The following is a 20,088-nucleotide window of genomic DNA, read 5'->3' as shown; positions in this document are numbered from 1 at the left end:
TATAAACTTTCTCCATATCCGTTGATATTTTAAAATAACACAGTTGAAGAACTGTGGAAAATTTTTACCCTTCACTAAAATATATCCATATGTGACTCTATCAGACCATTTTCTTAAACATGAGATTTTTTAAATTTTTTGTTTATGTTTGTTCATTTTTGAGAGAGAGCGATAGGGAAAGAGAACGATCAGGGGAGGGGCAGACAGAGAGGGAGACAGGATCCTAACAGGCCCCAGGCTCCGAACCATCAGCACAGATCCAGATGCGGAACCCACGAACTGTGAGATCGTGACCTGAGCCGAAGTCAGATGCCCAACCAACTGAGCCATGCAGGCACCCCTAAACATGAAGTTTTAAAATACAAGTTAAAGTGTTCCTTATTTGTTAATATGGTTTTCCTGGATGAAAATGTGTGAATTTTATTTTTTAAGATTTTATTTATTTTGAGAGAGAGGGTGGGGGGAGAGGGAGGGTGGGGGAGAGGGAGGGAGGGAGGATGAGAGACAAATAGCGGGAGACAGAGAATCCCAATCTGCTCGATGCTGTCAGCATGCAATCTCAAAAACCATCAGAATATGACTTGAGCCAAAAACCAAGAGTCAGATGCTTAACTGACCTGCCACTCAGGTGCCCCATTTTTGATATTTTTACACCAAAACACTATTATATCACATTAACTAGGTTTGCTTGCTAATTTTTTTCCTCTGTGTTTCATGTAATTCCTGGGAATTATGATTATGTAATTATCATCTTGGAAGAAGCAGAGCCAGGTTTTAAGATTCAGATCTGTTTGAATTCAAAGCTGGTACAACAAATGGCCTCACTTCAATTAGAATGGACTGTACTTTTGAACAAGGAGAAGAACTTTATTCATTCATTCATTCAACAAAGTGTAAGAAGCACTGATGATGTACTGGCTCAAAATCCACTTCTACTGTTCATAAACTAGGTCCTCAAAAAAAAATTTCCTATATAGGAGGAAACTAATCAGATGATACCTGGGACTTTGTATTTATTACAATTTTTAATGTTCTAAAACACCTTGTGAGGCTGGTAGTGTTATTCAGATTTTAATAACACTACTGAAGTTCAAATGGAGTTTAACAAAACCACAGTTGAGGGATTTGGGAAGAAAGATCCTAACAGTTCAGGGCATACATCTTCTGGGAAAATTATTTACTATAACTGCCTTTACAAAAGACAGACAATACTATATAACTCTAGAGATTGTCATAGGACTAAATTTTAAAAATGCAAATGTCAATGATAAATGTTCACATTGTTCTTCTCTTCCTCAGCTTACATTCAAATCCACTTACCTTGAAATTATGTACATTCTGGTGATCGTTTTGTGTCAAGTGAATAGTTTGTCCCTAAGGACAGAATGTATGAACTGAAGAGTTAAGGAAGAGAGAGTATCATGATAGGAATTGTCAAGATATTAAGGCAAGAGGTAGGAAAAACAAATGTTTCATAGTAGTTGATATTTTTAGTATGGTTCAAAAATTCTGTACTGAGGAGCTAAAACACAGGGGTCTGAGATAGTCTCTTGGGCAAAGAACAAAAAAACAAGTCAGGTCATTTTTATCTAATATCCTGGGCTTCTTTTCAAATACACATTTCACATTTTCAATTTATTAATAAACAACTAACAGTGGCTTAGTATGTACCAACCATGTGGGAAATATTTTTTAAAAGAGTAAAGAGACATGTCTATTTGCCAAAAAGTTTGTATTACAAGCATGAAACCAAGTCAGTCAATATGAATCTGCAAAGAGACACGGAGTTTGAATTCTGCTACGATGAAATATATTGGATGTTTACTCCCACCAACTGTAAAAATGAACACAATATACGAAGCACCTCTTTTTGGGTACTGTAAATCAAACAGAACACAATGACGACCCTTCCGAGAGAAAAAAAACAAACAAAAAAACAAAAACAAACAAAAAACATGTATCCTACTTTTCTCACTGGGAGTACCTTCTCTACCATAGAAGAAGGTGAAGCCCAAGAAGAATCCTAGTCTCGTTCAGCTAAGGAAGAAATTATTAAACCTGCTGGAATTTGAGCAAAATAGTAGAGAAGAGAAAGTTGGCAGGAGTATGAAAAACTTCACAGGGGTTAGTTGCATGTCATTTGACAGTGTCTCAGTTGCAAAAGTCGAGGTCAAAACTCTACCGACATGATCCTAGTAAAACTCTTTCAGAGATGGAAACTGAAATAAGATATAAGTCTCACAGTGCCAGGGGATACTCTGCCTGAGTAAAGAGACCCCTATGAACACCTTGTGCATTCAGTTGAGACCTCAGAATGTCAGAACTTAGAAGCAAGGATTATGTCCTAGAGTATGAAATGCATTAGGACTAAAGACAAAAGCAAAATATACTCACTCTTATAAAGAGTAAAACCAAGCCTGTCAGGATAATAAAAGCTCTCAGGGTTTTCATTTCTTTTCAGAAAAAAACCCAAAACTTTTAAAGGAAGATAACATAATTCAGACTACCTACAATATGCCATTAGCAAAGGCCATCATATAATAATTTCTGCACATGTGAAGAAGTAGAGGAAAGAAACCCAAAATCAAGAAAAAAAAGCATTTGATAAAAAGAGAGAACAGAAAAGAGCTTTGAAGCAATCAATGTAAATCTGTTCTAGGGCCTCAACTAAAAACCACTCGTTGTGTATAAATGTATAGAATTGGTTCCTTTTATATATTTTTATGCTTATGTGTTTATTAACAAGTGAAACTTGAGAAAGTCATCGCCAACAGAAAAACATTGGATAAAGAGCCATTGCAGGCTGAAAAAAAGTAAAACCCAGATAAAAATGTGAATTTACCGAAAAATAAACTAATTAATTAGCAATTATAATTAATTAAAACGTTACTGCTTAAAACAAAAAATATCAACATATTTTACAATTTATAACATAGAAGATAATATAAAAATAATAACACAAAGGTTACGTGGTTAATGCAATTACACTGCTGTAAGTTCTTTAAATTTTACAAAAAGTATGGATACAAATTGTAAGTAGAAAGTTATAAGCTTGCATATCATAATGCGAAGGGTAATTTCTCTCTCTCTCTTTCCCTCTCCCCCTCTCTCTCTCTCTCTCACACTCTCTCTCACACACACACACACACACACACCACACACACACACACACACACACACACACACACACACACACACACACACAGAGTCATGGTTTTAAAACAAAAAGCAGAGTAATCCAAATGGAGTACTGCAAGAGAAAAATACTCAATTAATCCAGAAAGACAGGAAGAAATAATAGAAATAAAGCAAAAGCAAATAGTCTGATGGTCAATATAAACACAAATATGTAAAAAATTATTATAAATTTGAATTATCCACATACTCCAGTTAAAGCTAGATTATAAGATATGTAATAGAGTGACATTGAACTGTACACTGACTGTAAGAGATTTACTTCAAGGATAAAGACAAAGATGTAAAGGGAGAGAAAAAGTTATGCCATGCACACATAAAACATAAAAAATATAGAGAGATTATAATAATATCAGGCAAAGTAGACTTTTCAAGAGATAGAGAAAAAATTTCACAATCCTAAAGGGATCAATTATTCAGGAAGACATTAAAATGAAAAATGTATATGTGCTATAAACAAGGTGTCAAAATAAACGAAGCAAAACCTGACAGAACTAAATGGAGAAATAGACAAATCTTTAAACATATGAAGAGGCTTTAGCAATTTTCTCTTAGTTATTAGAAAAACTAGCAAAAAGTGCTGCAAGATTGTAGAAGTTTTGAATGATACTATCAATTAATTTAAACAGCCATTAGTAGAACAATACCCTTATAACAGCCAAACACATGTCAGCTTCAAGTGCACAATGGACATTTACCAAAATAGACCATATCCTGAATTATCAACAAGTCTCAGTAAATTTAAAAGAATTGAGTCCTTACACTTGTATTCTCTGAACCTCTAATTTTATGGAAGTAATTACAAAACAATAAAAAGACAAAGAAAATTCTCAACTATTTGGAAATTAAGCAGAATGTTTCTAAATAAACAATGAGTTAAACAAGAAACCACAAAGAAAATTAGAAAATATTTCAAACTGTGATAGTTAAAACAAGACTTAGAGGAAATTTTATTATAATTAAGATGTTTATGTTAGAAAAAGGACACTTATATAATCTAATTTTCCATGTCCATTGATTTTAAAAACGGAAAGCAAATCAAACTAAGTAGGGAAAAGGAAACAATAAATACAAATCAGTGATCAATAAAACACAAAAAGCACAGAGATAAAGCAACAAAGTGAAATTGTTTCTTTGAAAAGATTAATAGATAAACCGTGATCAAGCAAAACAAAAAGAAAACACACATTTACAAACTGAAGATTGAGACAGATTACTACTACAGAGTCTAAAAACATTAAAAAGATAAAGCAGTATTATGAACAACTTTATACCAATAAATTTGATACTTGAGATGAAATGGATAATTATTTGAAAAATAGAACAGCAAAACTGACATAAGAAGAAATGAAAAATATTAATGTTTTATATCTACTTTTCAAATTTAATTTGTAATCAAATCTTTCCCATAAGGAAAAAACTAAGCCCAGTCCTTTTCACAGGTGAATTCTTCCCAACACTTAAAGAATTAAAAAGCAGATTTTCACTAATTCTTTAAAAATAGTGGACAGACTATATTTTATGTCTGCTTTTATGAGCTAATCATAATTCTGATACTGAAAACTGGAATAGAAAATATCAGAAAAACAATTATAGCTTGACCTCACTCTTGAAAACAGATGTAAAAATCACAAAATTATCAAAAAATTGTACCTAGCAATGTACAAATGGGATCTAGTAACATATGAAGTGAAGATTATTCCAGGTATATAAGGTTGGAGTAACATTCAAAAATCACTTTTTTTTTCTATTTTTTAACAGAATAAATAAGAAGAGATATGATCCTTGGAACAGGTGTCTACAGCTAACATTATACTTACTGGTGAAAATGTGAATGCATCTCTCCTTAAGATCAGAACAGGCAAGAATTTCTGCTCTTTGCCATTTCTAATCAATATTGCATTGGAAGTCCTAACCAGGTACATAAAGATAAAGAAGTAAAAAATAAGCAGATTTGAAAGAAAGAATGAAAATAGTCTCTATTTGCAGATAACATGATGACCTACATGAAACATCCTAAAGAATCTATAGAACAAATATCAAAACTAGTAAGTTAAGTGAGAGTGTCGTATTTATTACTTGTAACCTGGTTACATATTATCAGCAAACAACTGGATAATAAAATTTTAAATGGGGCGAGCGCCTGGATGCCTCAGTCGGTTGAGTGTCCGACTTCAGGTCATGGTCTCGCAGTTCCTGAGTTCGAGCCCCGCATCAGGCTCTGTGCTAACAAACAGCTCCAAGCCTGGAGGCTGCTTCAGATTCTGTATCTCTCTCTTCCCCTCCCCTGTTCATGCTCTGCCTCTCTTTGTCTCTCAAAAATAAATAAATGTTAAAAAAAGTTTAATAAAATTTTAAATGGAATTTCCAATAAAATATTTGAACCATTTAGAGATAATAAGACCTTTATCTAAAAACTACAAAGCTAAATATATGGAGAGATTTGTCCTGTTCATTGATTAGAAGACTCAATATTATTAAAATTTCAATTCTCCCAAAGTTGATTTAAAGATTTAATGCATTCCAAATTAATATTACAAAGGATATTTTGTAGAAATGGGCTAACAGATTCTACAAATTAATATGGAAATGAAAAGATACTGAGAGAGTCAACACACTGAAAAATGAACAAAGTTGGAGAACTCGCATTATCATATTTCAAGACTCCATGTAAAGCAACATTTATCAAAACAGTCTTGTACTGATTTCAAAGTAGACCAACAGATCAATGGAATGTAACAGGAAATCCAGAGATTATTCTCACATACATAAGGCTAAACAATTTTCCTCATTTCCAAGGTAGGTCACTGGTAAAGAAATCTTTTAAACAAATGGTGCTGAAACACCAGGATATATAAATCAAAAGTAACCAATTCTCACCCATACCAAACATCAAACCCAAAAATATATTTGAGGTGAATCAGAAACTAAACATAAAGCTAACGTTACAGCTTCTTTTTTTTTTTTTTTCAACGTTTTTATTTTTTATTTTTGGGACAGAGAGAGACAGAGCATGAACGGGGGAGGAGCAGAGAGAGAGGGAGACACAGAATCGGAAACAGGCTCCAGGCTCTGAGCCATCAGCCCAGAGCCCGACGCGGGGCTCGAACTCACGGATCGCGAGATCGTGACCTGGCTGAAGTCGGACGCTTAACCGACTGCGCCACCCAGGCGCCCCACAGCTTCTTAAAAAAAACCCTAGACTATCTTGATGATCACAAAGTAGGCAAATACCTCTTAAACAGGTTATGAAAAGCATCTGCAAATGATGGGTTGGGTTCCATGAATATTAAAAGCTGTCATTAACAAAATACGAGCATTTGGAAAATAGAAAAGGTGGTATACATGGAAAAAGTATTAACAGTGTGTACTTTTGACAAAGGGTTTTTATCCAAATTATTTTTTTTTAAATCTGACAGTTCAATAATAAAAGACAACTCAATATGAAAACATATTAACATGAAGAAAAGAAACATGATTTGTAAAGATGCTGAACAAAAAAAGAGACATATGAAAAAACAGTGAGGACAAGAAGAGGTATTTGGCATCATCAGTTGCAGGGAAATGCAAGCAAAACCACAGTGAGATACCACTTTACACTAGAATGGCTAAAATTCCAGAGACTGTCAATACCTATACTAGAGTAGTTAAGGATTTGAGGCAAATAGCATGCATCCCTCATGGGATATAAAATTATACCAAAACTTTAGAAAACACTTTGCAGCTGTTGTCACGAATCTACCCCATGATCCGGCAATTCACTCTTCAAAATATATCCAAGAGTTATGAAAACATGAATCCATAAAAATACATATCCAAAAATATTCCTATCAGCTTCATTTATAATCACCACAAACCGGAAACCATCCAAATGTCCACCAATAGAATGGATACTCAGTGTGAGGTAGAGTCACACAACTAAACACTACTCAAACATATGCAACAACATCATTGCATAAAAGACATATGCAACCAGCATCATGTATGAATCTCAAACACTATGTTCAGCAAAAGAAACTAGAGACAAATGAGCACATAATCTATGTTTTTAAAGTTCGGTAACAGGAAAAACTCACCTATGGTGATAGAAATCACAGTAGTGGCTGCCTTGGTGTGGGAGTGGCGTACTGAATGCAAAGGGAACAAAGGAACTTTCCAAAGAAATGCAAATATTCCACATTTCAACTGAAATGTAGTTGACATGTACCCGTAAGACATCTGTGTAGACAGGCACACTTAAGAAGTGTACACATAAGATCTGAACCTTTTCAAACTCCATGTCCAGTGAGGTCATTTTGGTAGCTTAAAATTGGCCATAAGAGAGGTATTTACACATGGAAATCTAGAAATTCCACAAATATAGTTTTCTTTTCATCAAACCACTGCCAAGATCCCTCTCTCTCTGGGTGACTGATGTCATAACAAATACAAGTCTGAGACTATTGACATCCAGCTACCATATGGACTGAGCAAAAGAAAAATCCTGTCTAAAGCAAATGAGAAAAAGAGAAATGAAAGAGATATTCAAAGAGAACCACAGGTAAGAGACTGAACAAGATATCCAACAACATTGGAAAAAGGATAGCACCACCTACACAAAGATCAAGAGCAGGGATTCCAGCGCAATGACGGGTCTTTTGTAACTCAGTAAAATACCTCTGAAGACCCAGTAAAAGATGAATTCCACAAGACTGAAAACAATGCTGGCAGAGCAAAGCTATCAAATGCCATTACCTCTAAGACCAAAGATGCTAATTTTATTTTGATCATTGTCTTCATAGCAGCTATCATTATCTGGTGCAATGCCATGTATTTTTGTTGTTGTTGTTAATTTTACTGCTGTTAACCCAGCAATAGAATTGGTTGTATCTTTGACACACTTTTAACTAAAATAATGCCAGAACCTAAACAGTATCCAGGGCATTGTGCGTGGACAATAAATGTTAGTACAGTGAATCAATAAATGACGGGGAAAACAAACAGTGTTCTTACATGGAAGATGAGGTTTTAAACGTTCTATATCCAACAGGTCACTGACTACAGAAGAAGGAAGTTGGGTCTTTGATAATGCATTCAATTTCTTTTCTCGACTTCGAGATACAGATAGGATAAGCCTGGTGGGAGATGCACAGATGACAGTCGACTCTAAGTTAGACTTTTCAGGGATGGACATGTACCTCTGCAGAATAGTTGATGGTTGTTCTCCAAAAGGGCCTTGTAATTTTACTTGCTCTTGTATCCTTAAAGAGAGCTTTGGGAGACCCATATCCACCCAAGCCTAAGTTTTTTGTCTTGTTTAATTAAAAGAGAAAACATTTTGAGCATACAGTGATGTGAGAAAATAGCTATCGAGTGATTCACGGAAGAATATTTCTAATGACAAAAGAGCAAGCATATAGACTCGTGGAATTACTCATTTTCAGTGAACTCTGGAGAAAACAGATTACAAGAGAGTTAGTTGCTGGTGCTGCAAATTTGACCTGATGCCAAAAGTGGTGAGACCCTGTTTTAAAGTAGCCTAGCATTTTCTTTAGCCCCAAGTGAGATTGTTAACACTCACTTCAGCCATAACTACACTACCTGACAAAGAGAGAGTCAAAACATGAGAAAAAGTTAAGTTCCCAAACTTCCCAACAATGTGGATCAGGCGATAGTTCAGTCTCTCCTGTACCTCACTTCCTATGCAATAATCTCCATTGTAAACACACCCTCCCCAAAAAAAAAACTTCTACCAAAACAAAACAAAAAGGTTGACTTTATTAACCACAAGCTATGTTTTCGTTATTTTTCGGAAAGATATTAAAATTTCTCCTTGAAGGAAAAAAAAACATGCCTCAAAAAATTAGAAAACAAGAATTTAGAATGGGATCTCTTCATCTGGAATAATCCTAAATTGAAAATACTAGAACTTTCCTGGGAAATATGCAGTTTTTATTATTTAAAGGTAGACCTATACTTTTCATTTGTGAACTCAACATAATGGAGGGGGAAGTAAATCTAAGCCCCCGCCCCCCCCCACCACTCCCTGAATTTTCAACAGTGACTACAGAAAGGAAAATCAGATCCCATGTATCGTTTTCCCTTATCCCACTCAGTAGGATAGGGTCATAATGAATGGACATGACCCACTATATCCAATCAACTTCCAAGCAAGTTTCACCTATGAGAGCTCCTTCAATAGTCACGGTAATGATATGAGGTAGTTCTCAGAGATCATGCCAAAGAGGTGGTATACACTGATATATTTTCTACAAAGGGAGACAGCATAAACCCAGGAGCACTGAAACAGTTTGTTCCACAAGCAGCTACCGCTACAGCTGCCACTGGGGAAACAAACATCCAAGGGAGTGAATGGTACAACAGTATGTTATTTCCAGCTGGACTTTGGCTCCACGTGGGTTCCAGGATATTCTTTGGGGTAACCTAAACTAGCACCATGTAGAAAGGCATTCTGCCTAGACTAGAGGCAGAGAAAGAACAAGCCAGAAATCCTGGATCTTAACTGCATTCCTCCAGCATTTTGGAGTTGTGTCAGGCCCCCTCATTGATGCATTTAAAAACACACAAAAAAGCAGTCAGTCAAAGATGTCTGTGCTTCTATCCAGGAAGAACTGGGCACTTTCCTGGCTCAACTCTCCACCCTCTCAGAAGGAAGAAGAACCACAGAGAGGACAATGACGGTGCCCTTTTTTTTAAGTTTATTTATTTTGAGAGAGGGAGAGAAAGAGAGAAAGAGTGAATGTGTGAGCCAGGGAGGGTCAGAGAGAGGGAGAGGAAGAATCCCAAGCGGGCTCCATGCTATCAGTGCAGAGCCCTGTGAGGCTCAAACTCACAGAGTGAGATCATGACCTGAGCCGAAATCAAGACCTGGACACTTAACCAACTGAGCCACACAGGCGCATCTGCTGTGCCACTTCTAAGCAAGACTTTTTTATCTCTAGCTTCAAAAATATGAGGATTAGAAGAGTGACACTCCTATATGAGTTAAACTTTAATTCTTTCCATGCACCGATAATGATGAGTAAAATGATTTCAAATTTAGTTTAAATATTTTGGATTGTTCTTAGTATAAGCAACAGAATTGCTAGAACGCTGAAATTAAGAGAAGAAGATTTATTAATTCATTGGAAGGATATCCCAATATCACAAACACATGTAGCCAAGACTCATGGAAAGATGGAACTTAGGTGGTTTCCCAAGAACCTACTACTACACAAGGCCTTTCATGTAAGATTTTCCCACATTCACACTTTAACATTTTTCCCCAAATACATAGAATTTTTTGTACCACTCCAAATGTTAATTATATATTTCCAGACATTGTCCTTTTCCTTTTCCTTCCCTCCCCTACATTTTCTGTCTTTCCTAATCCCTATTCATCTTTCAAGCATCAAGACTCAGACTGTGTCGCTTATTCAGAACATCTTCTGTGACACTCCACCTCCCATGTCCTTTCCCTTCTTCATGTATCACCATGCGTATGCCTCTGTTATATAAGAAACACCAATACGAGCAATTATGCAGGCTAACCTAGAATATGCCAGACGTTGTGAGAGTTTATTGAATCGTTTTCTCTCATCTTCACAATATCTTTGTGTTTCAGTTACTAATGGCATCACCATAGGTGTTGAATCACTATCTAAGGCTTGCTAGCCTTAAGTGCCAGAATTTGGACTCCCAAATCCAGTTCTATCATCAGATTCCCAAACTCAGACTGCTAACTACTATGCTATATTCCCATTCATCACTATTTATTTTAACATTATTTTTCTGTCTCTCTCCACTAAATTTTAATCGATTTAAATGCATTAACTGTATCTTGGGTATTTGGATTCCCCAAACTTTTACTCTTACCTTGCCCAATAGGCAGTCATTAAAATGTGAAATAAAGAAGTACATGAATAAATAATGCTTTATTTCTTGAGATACCTATTGCTTCAACTATTCCATTACTGAGTGCTAGAGGGAAATGGTGAGAATAAAAGTGAAATCATTCAGGCAAAGGCAGAAAGATCCAGCATCAAGACTCAAATGTAGAAGATCAGCATTAAAACCTCCTTTGTTCTCATCACTCCGCAATCATTTGCTGGCACACCAGGACACTCATTCACAACTGTTGAGTGAACATCCCCCATTCACAACTGTTTAATAGAATGATTGCTAAAGAAATAAAAACCTTATCAGACCTAATGGCATGCAATGGATCCTACCATACTGGCTTCAAGCTACTACATGACATAAAACAGGACCTTAACCACAACTATTTCTGGAGTAGCAGCAGGAAAATATCTCTAGTTAAAGAGCATTTTCCAGAATTTACCACTACTTTGTGACAACCTTAAAGATGCAAAACAGCCATAAATATATTCCCACCACCATGCGAGATGTTTCAGTTGCACCCACAAAATTATATAAGAATCACACAAATGTAAAAATTTGATGATTTTCTATGTAATTTTTCTGTGCAATTCTCAGAATTGCACAAAATGTAGACAGAATTACTCCTGGGCCAGTTGTTGGGTAATTCTTTTAAACTTCCCAAGTTTAATTCAATAGAATCATTGACAAGAGTGTGCACATTTCACCCACTGTGTAATCCCAGATAAGTAACTTCACTCATTTATGCACATAGAGGTCTATGCATATATTCTTTCTCTCTCACTAGAAAGTAAGTTTCTTGAGGGCTTGGATTGGTGGGGGGGGGAGGGTATGTTCACTGCCATTACCTAGTATTTAGAACAATGACTAGAACCTCAGTAGGACAAAAGGACAAAAGGCAGCTCACCTGCCAGGAAATGAGCAGGTATGAAACAAATAAATTACCAGCTGAAGGATAGGAGCTACTGAGGGCCAACAGGGGTGACAGCCAGAGTCAGTGTTAACATTGGTTCCAAAACCAGGACCTATCAACAGAGAAACTCAAAATTGGGAACTTAAGGAGAAGACAAGAAATTAGAGCAGACATACATTCCTATATAGGGAATTAGGGTAATCTATTTCTGGTGAACAGCATCTTGACAAAAGCAGATGTTCAAACGTGGCAGATGTGTTTGCCTGGTTTCCCTGCAGGCTATATGAAGTGATCAGCAGCTGACCAAGCTGATAATATAAAACCAATATTTGAGTTTTGTCTTTTCAGTATGGACACTTTGATAACTTTGCTTTTTTAAATTGTCAATTCCTAATTGACATTACAATATGTGTCCTGCTCCCTTACAGAATCAATTTGAGGTTTTCTACAGTATCTTCAAAAATCCTCAGGGTTCTTCATTTCCCATCCCTACAAATAACAATTCTATTTTCTCTTCTCCTTTCAGTTAAACTTTTGAAAGCATTCTCTTTTTTTATATAGTTTTCATTTCAATTCACTACACTCTGACATCTGACCCTGTAATGCCACACAACAACCCTTCCCTTGACCTTATATTAGGATCCCCCATGTAATTAAATTCGAGAGCCATCTTTCAGTTTTTTGCCTCCTATGATTTACATCAGACAAGAATAATCATTTTTTCCTTTTTGCACACGCATTTTTTTCTTGATACATTTGATAAAAGGTAGGTTTTTTTTGTTTGTTTGTTTTTCTTCATTGTCTGTTTGGTTAATTTTCTTCAGTCTCTTTAAAAGGCCCATCTTCAGGGCGCCTGGGTGGCTGTGAATTAAGCATCCGACTTCTGTTCAGGTCATCATCTCACAGTTCATGAGTTCAAGCCCCACATCAGGCTCTGTGTTGACAGCCTGGAGCCTGGAGCCTGCTTCAGATTCTGTGTCTCCTTTCTCAGCCCTCTCCCACAAGCTCCCTTTCTCTGTGTGTGTCTCTCTCTCAAAAATAAACAAACATTTAAAAAATTTAACAAGTAATAAAAAAAATATAAGGCCCATCTTCTACATAACCATTAAAGGAGAGTATCTCTCCAAGTTAAGTCTTAGCTTCCTTTTCTGTTTCACTCTGTATTTTCTCAAGTTTCATCCATTCCCATTATTTCAGTCACCACCTACCCAGTACAGACTCCTAAGTCTTTCCTGCAACTCTAGACCCGTACATCTAAAAGCTTACTTAACATCTCTATTCGGCTGTTTAAAAGGACCTCAAGTTCAACACATCCAAAATGACTCATACTAATAATAGTAATTTATTAAGCTCTTGCTCTGTGCCACATAAGGCACTCAGTAAGTTAGGTAGCATCATGATAATCCTCGTTTCATAGATGAGGAAAATGAGGCATAAAGAATATAATTGCCCAAGTCCATAAAACTAACCAGTCCCAGACCCAAGAATTAAACCCCGGCTTCCTGGGTGCAGACATCAATTTCTTAACCACTGTACTATACTGCTTCCAAATCCTCCTGTGCAAACCTGGTCTTTCAGTATTGCCCATCTCTGTGAATGGCCCTTTACTGGTAACCTATCCTCGGGTACAAGAGAAACAACTTCAGTGTTCCTCCACCTCATCTGACTGCCAGGTCAGCTATGTTCTATACAGTTTTCTCTTTGCTCCTTGGGAAAAATCGTCAGTGTATTCTGTATTTTATTTGCTCAGTCAAGACTCCCTAAAAAGTCTCTAATTTTACTAGGTACTGAGGCTCATGTAATAGTTACAAAAACCAAAGTCCATTTCATCTACTTTTACGGCTTCCACTTCTACACCCATGGCCCAATTTAAATATTTTCTTTTATCTTGACTATTGTTCAATAGTTTCCTCCCTTCCCTCCATACACTCTGGTCCCTTTGGACTTTTCCTAACTAAAGCTTGAGTGATCTCTCAAACATAAATCTGATCAGATCAGCTTCTGCTTAAACTACATCAATGGCTACTCCCTTCTCTGAGGCCAGAACCAAAATCTTTAACCTGCCCAGTAGGCCCTCTGTGTACTCTGGACTTGACTCTTTCTGCATATTCATCACATTACTCTCTGCCTTGATCCAATCAGACTTTTTTCAGTTCCTTGAATTAATTATACTCTTCTTGCTTCTGGGCCTTTGCACAGACCTCCTCTCTAACTGGAACATTCTCTCAAAATTCTTTACCTTAGTTAACTCCCATTCATCTTTCAGATCTCAGCTTAAATTAATTTCTATCAGGAGAAAACTGCCTTTAGCAGCCATTTTAAGTCAAGTTCCTTTGCTCTTCTAAAACAAGGTTCTTGTCCTTCAGGACCTTTACAATTGTTTTACCCTTCCATTTCCTTGTGTCCTTATGCTGTGACAGGGACTTTGTGTATTTCCCTCCATGATACATCCCAGCACCTAACTCAATGCTCGCTCACTTTATAGAAAGTAGATGAATGTTAGTCCAGTGAGTAATTTAACTATGGTAATATGCTTTTTAAGCTATAAAGCCTATTAGTATAATATCCAATTTATTAAAAAATTATGTCCTTCAAATGATACTCAGCATTGTGTTAATTAGAAAGATTAAAAATCATTACGTATTTCCATAAATACATTTAAGAAAAATATGAGTGTACAAGTTATATTTTTGCAAGCTCATAATCTTTGGTAAGATGGACTGATTCTTTTAGGTCATAAAATCTTAATAATCCCCACCTGGATCAGTCAGCATCATTCTTCCATGACCTCAGATCACACCATCTGTCCCACAAACACATGGCCTGGACCATAGGGAAGACAGAGTGATTTACTTTAAATGGATTAGGACAAAATTAATTTCCATAACTTAAAAAAATCACTGGTTAGCGTTAAATTACATCACATTATGTAAAATATAATAATGTTGCTCTAGTCTGCAGAGAGGTAATGAGATGACAGTAGAGGACAGTGAAAAGATCAGACAGATCTGGATTTGAATCATGCTTCTGCCAAGGACCAAGTATACAGCCATGAGAAAGCACCTTAACATTCGTAAATCTAGCAATCCATCTGCAAAACCGGAAAGTATAAATATCTTCTTCGTAGAATTATAAAGAAGATTGAACAGGATATAAGACTTCATGTTAGATAACTGAGTTTTCCAGCAACTTAAAAATTATTCATAGATTAATCCTGAATCAACCAATGTTTACATGTAAGACTGGTTTTATCTCAACCCCTCAGTTTTCCCCATACTGATAATTTTCTAGTTACACCTTCAGCAATCAACCTTTATTCTTCTATCTAACAATTCCAAAGAGTTTTTGGTTATATTCTGACAGTTGCTTCTTTTCTTTAAGTAATTTGACATCCCTCTCTTTTTGCAATACATCACCGATTGCTAACACAAATTACAAGTAGTTTATATACAATTTTCTCACCAACAGAGTATAGGAATACCATATGTTTGTATTTGATCAAGCAACGGTGGAGATCCTCACTCATTTGGAAATCGAAATTTAAATAAATCAGTTGGCTTCTGTGGAGCTATTTTGTTGTCCTTTCTGTCTGAGGTGTTTTGCATCCTGAAATGAGGCAACTATTTGAAATGCTTTAATGCTTTAAGTATACAAAGTAAAATATGTACCTGGGGACTAGACAGGTCAGTTATTCGCATGCCAATCTGACTTCTATATATTTCTTATTATGACTTGGCGTAAAATCAGCAGTTTCCAATGGTAAATAATTACCTCCCAAGGAAGAGTTATCGTCCAATTTAGAAGAAAACCAATTTTTTAACTCAAACGTAGGCATCAGTTTTCACTTGAAGTTCACTTATTTTCTTCGTTCAGAATGACTTCAAATCAGAAGATTATTTGTCAAATTGAATATTTACAAAGGGACTCTTATTTCTCAGTATAACTCAGATATATGAGAACCCAAACACTAAAGCAAGTGCAAGAGTAAGAATATGACTTAAAATACGTGAACTTAAAGCAAAAAGTAATCCCCTTTACACCCTAGGATTACCTCTTCTTTCCTTCAGAAAACTTACTATTTACACATAATTAATTCTAAATAAATATTTCATGGAGAAAGGGAATAAGGAAGAGGAAGATGCTATAAATTACATGCCAGAATGGTCCTTGCTATAACTAAATCAGGCTGGATTTACTTAGTTTGTCCTCTCAGGTTACTTATTTCTCTCAAAAGCCTATAGCCAAGAATTGTGACAAATATTCTAACAATGTCTGATACTATAGCTCAGTTACTTCTTTATCAATATCTAGGGGAAAAATTGGGGTTGAATACAGCTTTATAAAGTTTATACAATATATTTTGACAATCACTAACTATTAAGTTATCAAGCCCCTTTGGGAAATTTCATTTTAAGGTCTAGGACTAGGCTATAGATAGGGATTTTAGATGTCAAAGTCACAGGAGTAGCAGAGATTAAGCAGAGCTAGTAGGGTGTTGAGCGAAGCCCTGTGGAACACTTACAATTAAGGGGTCAAGAAAGAAACTATATTCCACAAAGGCAAGTAAAAAGAGCTGGTCAGACAGGAAAGGAGATAAAGAAAATTGAGAAATGTAAATTATGCTATTTAAGCAAAAGGTAGTGACCTTATCTGCCAAGTACTACAGAGGCCAAAAAGATGTCAAACATCATTCCTCAATTGAAATTTTATCAAGTACTTTTATATTCATTGTTTAGTTTAATTCTCAAAATATAGCATGCAAGGTTAGCACAGTAGTTTATTATAACAACTTTCACAAATGAATAACAAGACTTAGACCCAATGATTTGTGCAAGATCTTACAGCCACTAAATGAGAAAGCCAGGAAAAACAGTTTTATTTGTAATAACAGTAACAACATTAAATAAATGTTTACGTTTAATAAGTATGAAGTACTGTTATTAGCTCATTATCATCTCATTTATTCCTCTCAATGACCTTATGCAATATGTTTATTATCCCCATGTCACAGATGCAGAACCTTTGGCCATTAAGTATTAACTGACTTGCCCAAGGTCACACAACTCTTATTTTAAAGGATATGTAAAGAAAGTACTAGTTTGTAGGCCAATTGTCCTTTCCCAGATTCATGTCTTTCTCAGTCAGCTGCCAGGCACTGTGAGATGTAAGCAGTTGATTATTTCATTCTCATAAATAAAACCTACCTATTTATCTTATCCCACATGTTTAAAGATCATGTGAGTCTGATCACATTTGGTCTTTTTTCTATCCTACCAGTAGTTTCCAAATGGAAATCCAGGTCAGAGAAAAAGCTTTCAGATTCATGTTAAGCACTGTTATTAAACATTTCATAACTTAACTTGGACACGCATGAGAATTAATTCAACAGTCCCAGTGGCTTGCCCTCTGTTTCATATCCTCCATCGTCAACAAAAAATACTTTTCCCCTTTTCCCTGCATCCTTCTTAAATCCATTTATCCTTTTGATTTGGTTAGGATTAAGTACACATAAGATATTTGGTCAATGTGATCTAATTCAGCTAAGTATGAACATTTGAGTTAGACCCAACGCTTGCCCCTCACAGGACACATAGGCTTTGATAAGTAATTTTTCCTTTGGAGATCCAGTTTCTTTACTTAATAAGTTGAAAATATCAAACCTTTGTCCATGGAGCTGCCATACAAATAAAATGACATACTACTTCTGAAAGTGTCTGACACATATCAGGACTTCATTAAATACTTAACACCTAACTTCCTTGCTAATATTGTCAATAAATTCACAAGAAAAATTTTTGTACAAAAATTTGCTTTCAAAAGTGGACCAGTGTTTCTCTATTAGTAATTTATTTGTTGCATCATAGCTTAAGTATAGTTTATTTCTTCCTTTGAGTAAATTGCTTACTAAAACTATGATAGAAGTTATTTATTCATTGTTAAGAATCACTAAAATTTTTATATTAATATTTATTTATTTTTGAGAGAGAGAGAGACAGAGAGAGAGGGAGACCCAGAATCTGAAGCAGGCTCCAGGCTCTGAGCTGTTAGCACAGAGCCCAATGCAGGGCTTGAACTCACAAGCTCTGAGATCATGACCTGAGGCAAAGTCAGAAGCTTAACCAACTGAGCCACCCAGGTGCCCCACTAAAATTTTTATTTTAATCTCAGCACAATTAAGTGACTCCACTGTTTCCTTGTCTTATTAAAAGAGAAAGCTGATTTGATCAGTTACTGTGGGTTTTCTTTCCCTGTAGTTTTAGCTCTTACACTCACTACCTAGATGACTTGTAACTAGTGTAGAACCAAAGATGCGGCTTTGCAAATTTTGCTGGTGTAATACTTAGTAAATACATGTTCCAAGTTTTAGTCAAGTAGATCTGATAACTGGAATCAGTACCTAGGTCAATACCACATTTTGTTTAAATTACCTAACCTTTACCTCTGCCGGCAACACATGTCTTCAACAATTAAACTGTCTTTTCCAAATTATCAAACCCTTTGAGCTTCTGCCCACCAGATATACCTCGCAAAGAAGTGTTATATATTCAAATTTGTCAACCCCCCCCCCCCTTAAGATTCTCAGTACACATACTCCCTTTTTCTGAAGCTTCAATTGGCATCTATCTCATGGACTCCAATTGGTCTACATACCCATACATGTTGCAATTTCTAGGGAATTTAAAAAAATACTAATTGGCTTAAGCTAGTCCAGGGTTCACTCTTTGATCTGTGTACCATACCACCCAAATGCTCATCTGGATAGAACTGAGTGAAAATCCCATTCAGAAACAAGAGGACTGCTAATTAAACAAACAAACAAACAAGCAAAGAAGCCTAAGAAGAAACCAAAAAATTGCCACTAGAGCACATAGAAGAAAAACCATTTAGACTCAATGATCAGCTCGTTTGTGCTACTTGATTGTGAGCTCTACAAAACTAGAAGCATTTCTGTGTTCGCCTTCCTGTTGACTGATAGTCCTGACAAACGCTCAATAAATACTTGTTGAATGACAGTGAAGTAACTAGGCACTCAAATATTTTTGACTGGATCAATTTAAAAAGTCCCCATTTTTAAATAACTTACTTCCTAGCTTCTCATTAAAATTCTCCTTGGATTTTGACACTTGGACCCGTATCAGTAACAATAGTTTTGTAGACAGTCATGTTAGAGTAATTTACACCCTCCAAAATGATCCAAAGCCATTATATTAAATTCTAGTCTGTCAGTTATGCAGAGGTACCTGTATTATTTTTCTGGTTTTTACGGAGAACTGACCCATTTTCACGCACCAAACAATGTTGTTAAAATGAAAGAACCTGTTTTAAGATGGTAATAGGCATTTCACTTACTGCATCATCCAACAAATGGAGCACGACTGTACAGTGGTCGGCCGTACATGGTATTGGGGAAAACGAAGATCAAACAGATCAAGAACCATCTGTTTTCATCCATGGGCACTGCTTCCACACCAGCAGGGCATTATTGATTAATTTAAAGGCTTTTATATATTTGTGGGGACATCTGAAGTAAGTTGTAAGTAGCAAACAAACATCTTTTTTATTTCCTCTGCATATAGCATTTTTGCAAATGTTAAAATAGCTACTCAATTGTTTTCTCCCTAGTGTCCTATGTATTCTGTGGACTATGTGGAGATTAATAGCAGCCTGCAATAATCTGTTGTCCTTTGTGGAAAAAACTAGGCTGCTGTTTCTGGAAAGAAATAATTGGTACGTAGCTTATAGAGTCAACGTCTGAATTTAATGGAGCATAAAGGGGTGGGTATTTCTCATGAAGGAAGCATATTATCCGTTTAAACAGCTTTCAGTCTTGCACATAAATTAGGCCTTCAACAAGCTTTGGAAAAAGAGAAACCACACAGTAATGAATTAACATGCTTGCATATTCCTAACAAAGAAACCACTTCTTTTGAAAAGAAGAGAAAGCTCCAGTGTCTCTGCTACATTGGGACATCTGAAATTAATTATTGACTTTTCCATATTGTTTGCAGCCACTTTGTTTGCCCATTTATTGTAAAATGTATATATGGTAATTGTTTTACAGGAGCTCATAAAACTCAGACTGCAAATGAGATAATGTATGA

The sequence above is a fragment of the Puma concolor genome, chromosome D4, assembly GCF_028749965.1.
Source record: "Puma concolor isolate L17-30 chromosome D4, mPumCon1.1.hap2, whole genome shotgun sequence".
Taxonomy (NCBI): domain Eukaryota; kingdom Metazoa; phylum Chordata; class Mammalia; order Carnivora; family Felidae; genus Puma; species Puma concolor.
The sequence above is the reverse complement of the archived record's forward strand: the minus strand, read 5'-3'. Positions refer to the sequence as shown.